Raw genomic sequence first — 7655 nt, 5'->3', positions numbered from 1 at the left:
TTCAAACGACCCGGTTGATTTCTTGGCGTCGGGTGTTTTTTCGGCAACCTCCTCCCTGAGGGTGGCGAGTTCCTTGGAGGCGATGACTGCGGATGCATGACCGCATCATTCGACTTCGCACTCATAAGCGCGCTGGAAGGAGGTGCCGATGGTGATGACCCCATGGGAGCCCGGCATCTTTAGCTTAAGGTACGTATAGTTAGGGACGGCCATGAACTTCGCGTAGCATGGTCGTCCCAGGATGGCGTGGAAGGTCCCCGAGAACCCCACTACGTTGAAGGTCAGGTTCTCAGTCCGATAATTGGGCCGATCCCCGAAAGTGATGGGCAGATCGATCTGCCCTAGTGGCACGGCCTGCCTACCAGGCATGACGCCATGGAAAGGCGCTCGGATGGGGTGGAGGTTGGTTCGATCGATGCCCATCTCGTCGAGCGTCTTGGCATACATGATGTTGAGGCCGCTGCCTCCGTCCATCAGTACTTTTGTGAGCCGCTTTGGACCGACGATCGGATCAACGACAAGCGGGTACCTTCCCGGGTGTGGGATGACATCCGGATGGTCGGTTCGGTCGAAGGTTATGGCGGATTCCGACCACCGGAGGAAGGCAGGCGTGGCTGGTCCGGCTGTATAGACCTCATAGCGTGCGACCTTCTGGCGGCGCTCGGAGTCATAGGCCATTGATCCCCCGAAGATCATGAGGGCGCCGGTCAGTGTTGGGAAGGCGTCATCCTTCTCCTCTGCGTCGTTTATGGTGGGAACAAGTTCCTTCCCCTGCTCCCCTTTGTTAAGGCCCCCAGACAAGTATTTGCGCATGAGGCCGCAATCCTTGTATAGATGCTTGGCCGGGAAAGCGTGGTTTGGGCATGGCCCCTCAAGCATTTTCTCGAAGTGGTTCGGAGTGCCCTCCGTGGGCTTCCGGCCACCTTTGCGGTCGGCAGCGGCCACGAGCGAGTTGTTGCGCCGTTGCTTCTTATTTTTCCTCTTGGCGGGACGGTTGGAGGCGCCTTCGCCGGCATCCTCGTCCCGCCTTGTCTTTCCGTCGGAGCGGTCGAAGATGGCTCCGACCGCCTCCTCTCCAGAGGCGTGACTGGTGGCGATGCCCAGGAGTTCCTTGGTAGTCCATGGGCCCCTGCATCCTAGCTTGTGGACCAGGGATTCGCAGGTTGTCCCGGATAGGAAGGCTCCTATCACGTCGGCTTCGGCGACGTTAGGGAGCTCGTTGCACTGCCGAGAGAAGCGCCGGATGTACCCACGAAGGGTTTCATCGGCCTTCTGGCGACAGTTCTTGAGGTCCCACAGGTTTTTAGGGTGTTTGTACGTGCCCTGAAAGTTGTCCACGAAGATCTCCGTCAGATCTGCCCAACCTTGAATGGCGTTGGACGGTAGGTGCTCCAGCCATGCTCGCGCCGAATCGGCCAAGAACAGCGGGAGATTGCGAATAATGAAATCGTCATCACTCGCACCATCGGCCTGACATGCAAGCCGATAGTCTTCGAGCCAAAGCCCGGGATTTATTTCGCTAGAATATTTAGGGATGTTGGTAGGCGGTCGTTACCTTAGCGGGAACGCATCGTTGAGGATGTGTCGGCCTAAGGCCTGAGGGCCTGGCAGGCCAGGGCTCGGGCTTCGGTCCTCGCCGCTGTCGTAGCATCCGCCGCGTCGGGGATGGTAGCCGTGGCAGGCCGCCTCTCCTGCATCGCCGTGGATGCGCCTACGGGCGTCGATGGTGCTGCGCACATCGCGGTCGTGGCTGAGACGTTGATGCACCGGGATGGCGGAGGGCTGCTTGCTACCTGGCGGTGTTTGGTGAACGGACGCGTCCTTGGTGGGACGCACTGAGGGCGTGTGCTGGCTGGTGTCGGGTTCGTGTCGTCGAGACAACGAACTTTCCACCTGCTGCGCCACCGCACGCTCGAGCAACGTGCGAATTTCTCGACGGGTGCGGTGATCCTCGGACGTTGCGGCCTCTGGTAGGCCATGCAGCAAGACGGTTGTTGCGGTGATGTTTTGGCTCGCCCGAGTGAAGTGAGGAAGGGTCCCGTCATTGGTAAGGATCCTTTGGTGTACGGTGCGGGCCGTGGCGCGCGCGCCCCCTGTCTTTGCGGCGTTCAATCTCGCGATTGATGTCCGCATATTCCCAGACGAGCTCTTGTCCGGCCTCATCGATCTCCAGCTTGCGGGCCCTCAGCTGCTCCATCCTTAAGCAAGATGGGGCTGTCGTCTCTTCCCCGGATCTGCCGTTAGGGTTGTTTGTCGGGGTGACCTCTTCCCCAAAGACACTTTCGACGTGCCTCTCGGGGGTCTGCGCCATAAAGCATTCCCGAGAAGGGTGGTGGCTCCCCCTACTAGAGTTCGAGCTAGAGAACAATCCTAGCTCCTTGTTGAGGAGCCCGTAGAGAGTCTCCGTATCATGCTCAATCGTCCCCATGAACTCATTGTCTGTGGGTGGCTGAACCATACATAGTGCAAGAAGGTGGCCAGCGGTTGCCGCAGTGTTGTGGAGACCGAACGGAAATGCTATCGGGGAGCTCCATATGGGGCCTTCCAGAAATAGGGCGACGTTGCGCGAGGCCTCCTTAGATAACTGGGGTCCAAGGGAGTTGTCGGGTGGGCCCTCAAGCCTCAGATGGCTGAGGTTGATGGAAGGGAGAGACTAGGCGGCCGTGTGGGTCAGCGCTAATTCTCCTCCTAGTGTGACGATGAAATCTAGGTCGTCGAGACGCACATGTGCGCCCGAGGCCCAGCTGATTGCGTGGGTGGCCATCCGAGGCCTGATTTGGAACACGCAAGCCCCCCTTCCTAGCGCGCCAACTGTCGGTGTTTCGTACAAGCACCGGCAAGTAAATTTATAGTAATGCGCGTTAGGCTCGGATGGTGCGCTAAAGGACACAAGATTTATACTGGTTTGGGCTGAATATCCCTACGTCCAGTTTGTTGTTGCTCATGTTATTAGCACCGTGAATGGTTCGTAGTAGGGGATACAAACGATCGAGGGATGGACAGGTCCCAAGTCTCTGATGGAAGGGTCGAAAGGAGGCCAAGAGCTTGATAGCAGCTTGACTGTGTGTGTGTGGTGGGTGGGTGTTGTTTTGTTCCCCCCTCCGTTGGAGGAAGCGCATTCCCCTTTTATAGATGAAGGGGATGGCTTTACAAGGGTGAGGGCTTAGGATGCGTGCTCTACCTAGCCTTGTGGCTCACGTCTACCCAGCTCGGTTACCCATTCTGATGGGCGTGAAAGGATGATCAATGCCTACAATACTGTCGATGCCCCTGTAGATGTTCAGGATGTTTGCAGAATACTACCCTGCGCAGGGTATAGGGCTACAGTACTAGTGGTTTTGACTTATGAACCTTGTCTAGCCTTGCTCCGCACAGCCTTCTGGCTCCTATGAGTCTCTGTCGGAGGGACGCAGGGGTCGGGGTCCGGAGTAGCGCTGTGGGCAAGGTCCTTTGATTGGGTGGACCCGAGGGGTCGAGGAAGCGGGCGCCGCTCCCTTAGGGTCCATAATGTGGTGATGGCATGTCCGTCCTTCAGTGGAGATCACAAATCCTTTTCTGGAGTGTAGTGGTTGTCAGTATATCTTCGTCGAGGTTCCGTGTCCTAGAGCTGAAGGTGGGGCCTACAACTCTGTAGGGCGAGGAGCACGCGCCTGTAATACCTTTTGGGCTCTACGGCGCCCAGAAGGGTCTAAAGCACCCGTCCAGTCATTCTCTGGTAGTACCTTTCCTGCCAGAGCACAGGGTATGGTCCTTGAAGTCGTAGTTGACCCGAAGGTCTTGTCTTGCTCTGTACCCATCATCGTGAGGGAACAAAGGAGAAGTTATCAGGTAAGATGAAACCAGTCTTTGGACATCGAACGGGGCAAGGTTTGTCCTTGGTCGTCGGGCGAGACAGAGTCTAGTCCTTATCCCTTGGGCGTGACCGAGCCCACCCCCCAGGGGTCGGGCGAGGCGGAGTCTATCCCTCAACCCTTGGGCGAGGTGGAGCTGTCCCGAAGGCGTCGGGTGAGGCAGAGACTAGCCTTCAGTCCTCCGGCGAGGCAGAGCTGTCCTGAAGGCGTCGGGCGGAATGGAGGCCAGCCCTTAGCCCTCGGGTGAGGCGAGGCTGGCCCAAAGACGTTGGGTGAGGTGGAGACTATCCCTTAGCCCTCGGGCGAGGCGGGGCTGGCCCAAAGGTGTCGGGCAAGATGGAACCAAACTTCTGTCATTCAGGCAATGAACGTAGCAACGCCCTTGTCCGTCTAGAAGTTTTTAACGTTCGATGGTTATTGGTTCCACCTCCTGGGGTACCCCAGTATTAGGTCCCCGACACACCCCTTCCCTCTCGCTGCCATGCGGGACCCACGCGGTAGGGGCATCGATGGGTGGGACTCACCCGTCAGCGACCCTGCTACAGGGTCGTCCCCTTCCTCATGCCCCACGCCCGCTTTGGCACACCGCTGCTGCTCCACCATGCGCTACGTGCCCCTTTCCGTGCCTAGCCATGCAGGCCGCCCTCTCCCACAGCACATGAGTGCTCGCGCAGTGCCGTCGCCACCCTAGCCCAAGAGACATGCTCGCCTTGACTGCGCGCAGCCATGCCACCATCGCCATTCTTCCCCGCGCCTCGCACTTGCTTGAATGATGCCAAGACTGGCCACGCAACGACCATGCTCGCCCATAACTTCGTAGCCACTCGTGCAATAGACGTCTTCACTGCCCTGAATTTGTGAGCTGCGCTCGCTCGCATGTGCCGTCACCACACTGCCATGGAGCTCGATCCTCCACTCATAGCCAAGGCTGAGCGCCTATAAAAGGCACCCCCTGCCTCAGTCTCTCCTCCACTCACTCACTCTCTCACTCACACTCTCACCACTTAGCTCTCAGCGCCCAAGCTCATCGCCGTTCTGAGCTCGCCGCCGTCGAACACCCCTCTCCATCACGTTCTAGCCGCGCCGAGCTCGCCGACAAGCTTCGCCGCGTGGTAAGGACCACGTCGGTGCCCTCTGTTTCCTTCCTCTCCATCTGTACACGTCGCACGGGCTTGCCAGAGTTACTCCGATGAGGCCAAGCCACCCCTCCGTGTGCACCACCGCCTCCGGTCGCCCCTCGCCATCGGCAAGGGCCCTGCCGGGTCTGCTGCCTCGCGCGTAGCGTGCCCGTGTCCTCACCTCGCCTCATCGTGCACCGCACCATTGCCATGCCGAGCACGCCAGCGCCAGCCATGGACGCCACCGCACCCTCGCCGCCACCGGTCCATGGTGGACCCATGGACTCACCCCCATGGGCGTGGTCCACCGCCGATCCAAGTACTGCGGCCGACAGCCACTGCCTTTTTTGTGGAGAGGCCCTTGGCTTTTCTGCAAATTGAACCCGCGTTCCAGATTTCAAACGAATTTCTATTTTATTTATTTTAAACCCAAAAATAGTTTGGTTTAATTATAGTTTTGCCACTGATTCATAAAATGAGCATAACTTCTCCGTTTTAACTCTGATTTCAGCGGTTCTCGAACCCACAAGTTCCTCTCGACATGTAGAATAGCTTGGTAGGTTTGTTTATGCCTAATCTATGTAATGGTGTAATGTTTCTAATTAAATTCATGATTGCATTGTATGTACTCTTTGACACATATAGACGGGGAGCAATTATGGGGGAAGGAGAACCCGACCAACAAGGTCCCGAGCAGCCTAACTACGAGGAAGGCAAGTGTAGGCACATTCCTTAAAGCATATTGTTTACCTATTTAACTTTAATTACACTTTACTTTTATGCATGTGTCTTAATTTGTTGAACCCCAAGGGACTCTGACTAGCCCATTAAAATCCTTCCTTGCACCTGGGGTTTCACACGGGTAATTATAGATATGCTTAGCTGCTGCAACCCACAAAGGATCATGTTACTTATGTTATGATAATGTAATCCTGACTAATGGCTCACTGCAATGGATGGTTAATTAAAAGTTGGCTTTTAGCAACATAGGGGGAATAAGTGCCTGTGGTTTTGGGTACTTATGTCCGTCCTCCCTAAAGACTGGTTCATGGAGCGATCACCTAGGATATACCAGTACAACCCCAAGCTAATATGGCTTTGGCTTGACGTATTAGCAGACCTTCTGCTAGTAGTGCGATAGCTTACCGGGTAGACGCAAGGGGGGGTCTAGGTTACTAAGTATGATAGTCCTCGCTCATGAGGGATGCTACGAGTGGCTACTTGGGCTCCCTACTGGGGACTGGCTAACCATACGCCAGACTGAAACCTAGCAGGTTGCTTCCTACTAGTAGAAACTGTGAAAAGTCTCATAGTGAAACCCTGCCCGCTCACCTTGCAAGTTTTTGTGGGTCTTGCAAGCCTCGAAAAAATGGGAATCACGACTTGGGGTGAAAGTGTACAACCTCTATAGAGTGTAAAATTGATATATCAGCCGTGCTCACGGATACGAGCGGCCTAAACCCTCACATGATTAGAAATGGACCTCACATGATTAGAAATGGATCTCACATGTTTATAAATGGAGTTTCTAGGAATCTGCTGGGCATTACTATGTTCGTTGATGATGATGTGGCTACCTCGGTTTTGATTTCGGACATGGCTACAGTCGTATGATAATGGAGATGGAAACCTTTGAAATGTTTTCATAAAATTAATGATGATACTCTCGTTTAATTAAGGGCTTGGGATAGGCCACCTAGGTCAATCCGATGAAGGTGGGAATAGGTCCTTGGGATAGGCCTTGTTGAGGCAGGTGTAGTCGACGCACATTCTCCATTTTCCAGTTCTTCTTCTTGACCAGGATGGGGTTGGCCAGCCAGTCGGGGTGCTGGACCTCCCTGATGATGCCAGACGTCGAGTAGCCTAGGCGAGCTCCTCACCGATGGCCTTGCGCTTCTCTTCGTCGAAGCGGCGGAGGCGCTGCTGCACTGGCTTGGCGTCAGTCTTGATGTTGAGGCGGTGCTCGGCAATCTCTCGGAGGATGCCGGGCATGTCGAAGGCCGCGGGAAGATTTGTCTTATTGTGTCACGCCCCGGACGCCTAGGGAGCGGCGCCAGGGAGCCCCTGGGCATCATTAGCCTGGGGATTGTCTTCTTGTGCCCAGGCCTTAGCTGGCATCGTTAGCCAGGCAAGAGCCTAGGGCTAGGCCCGAAGGTGCCGTAGATCGGGGAGCCCAAGGCTCGAGAAAGCCCTCGAGCCTCAGGCGGAAGCAGTGGTCGAGTCAGGCTCGGTCAGATCTCTTTGCCAGAGGGTGCGTGGGAGCGTGCCCGACGGGCTCGATCCCCCTGAAGGGGTCGGTCGGGGGGCCTTCTTCATTCGGGAACCATTGGATCCGAGGCTTAACATGCATGTATATTAGGATCTCGTCAGGTACCTTGTTACTACTTTCTGGAATTTGTTCGGGATTGAAAGAGGCCCCTACTGTAGATAGAAAAATTGTTTTGATTGGTTATTTATTTTTGCATACCAAAATTTGTGATGAGAATGTGCTATCAGATTACAGTAGGATGAGGTAGCTGTTGTTGATTTGGATCTAGAATAAAATATCCCAATTTCTAGGTCACGGTACTGAATAGCAGAGATTGTATTTGGTCTCCAATTGATTTATTCCTGCTCTGATTACAACTCTGGAGGTATCATGCGTTGAATTTGCCCATCATAATCATTGGACTAGTTGGCTATCTGT

The sequence above is a fragment of the Miscanthus floridulus genome, chromosome 11 (genome assembly GCF_019320115.1).
Source record: "Miscanthus floridulus cultivar M001 chromosome 11, ASM1932011v1, whole genome shotgun sequence".
Taxonomy (NCBI): domain Eukaryota; kingdom Viridiplantae; phylum Streptophyta; class Magnoliopsida; order Poales; family Poaceae; genus Miscanthus; species Miscanthus floridulus.
Note: the sequence above shows the minus strand (reverse complement) of the source record.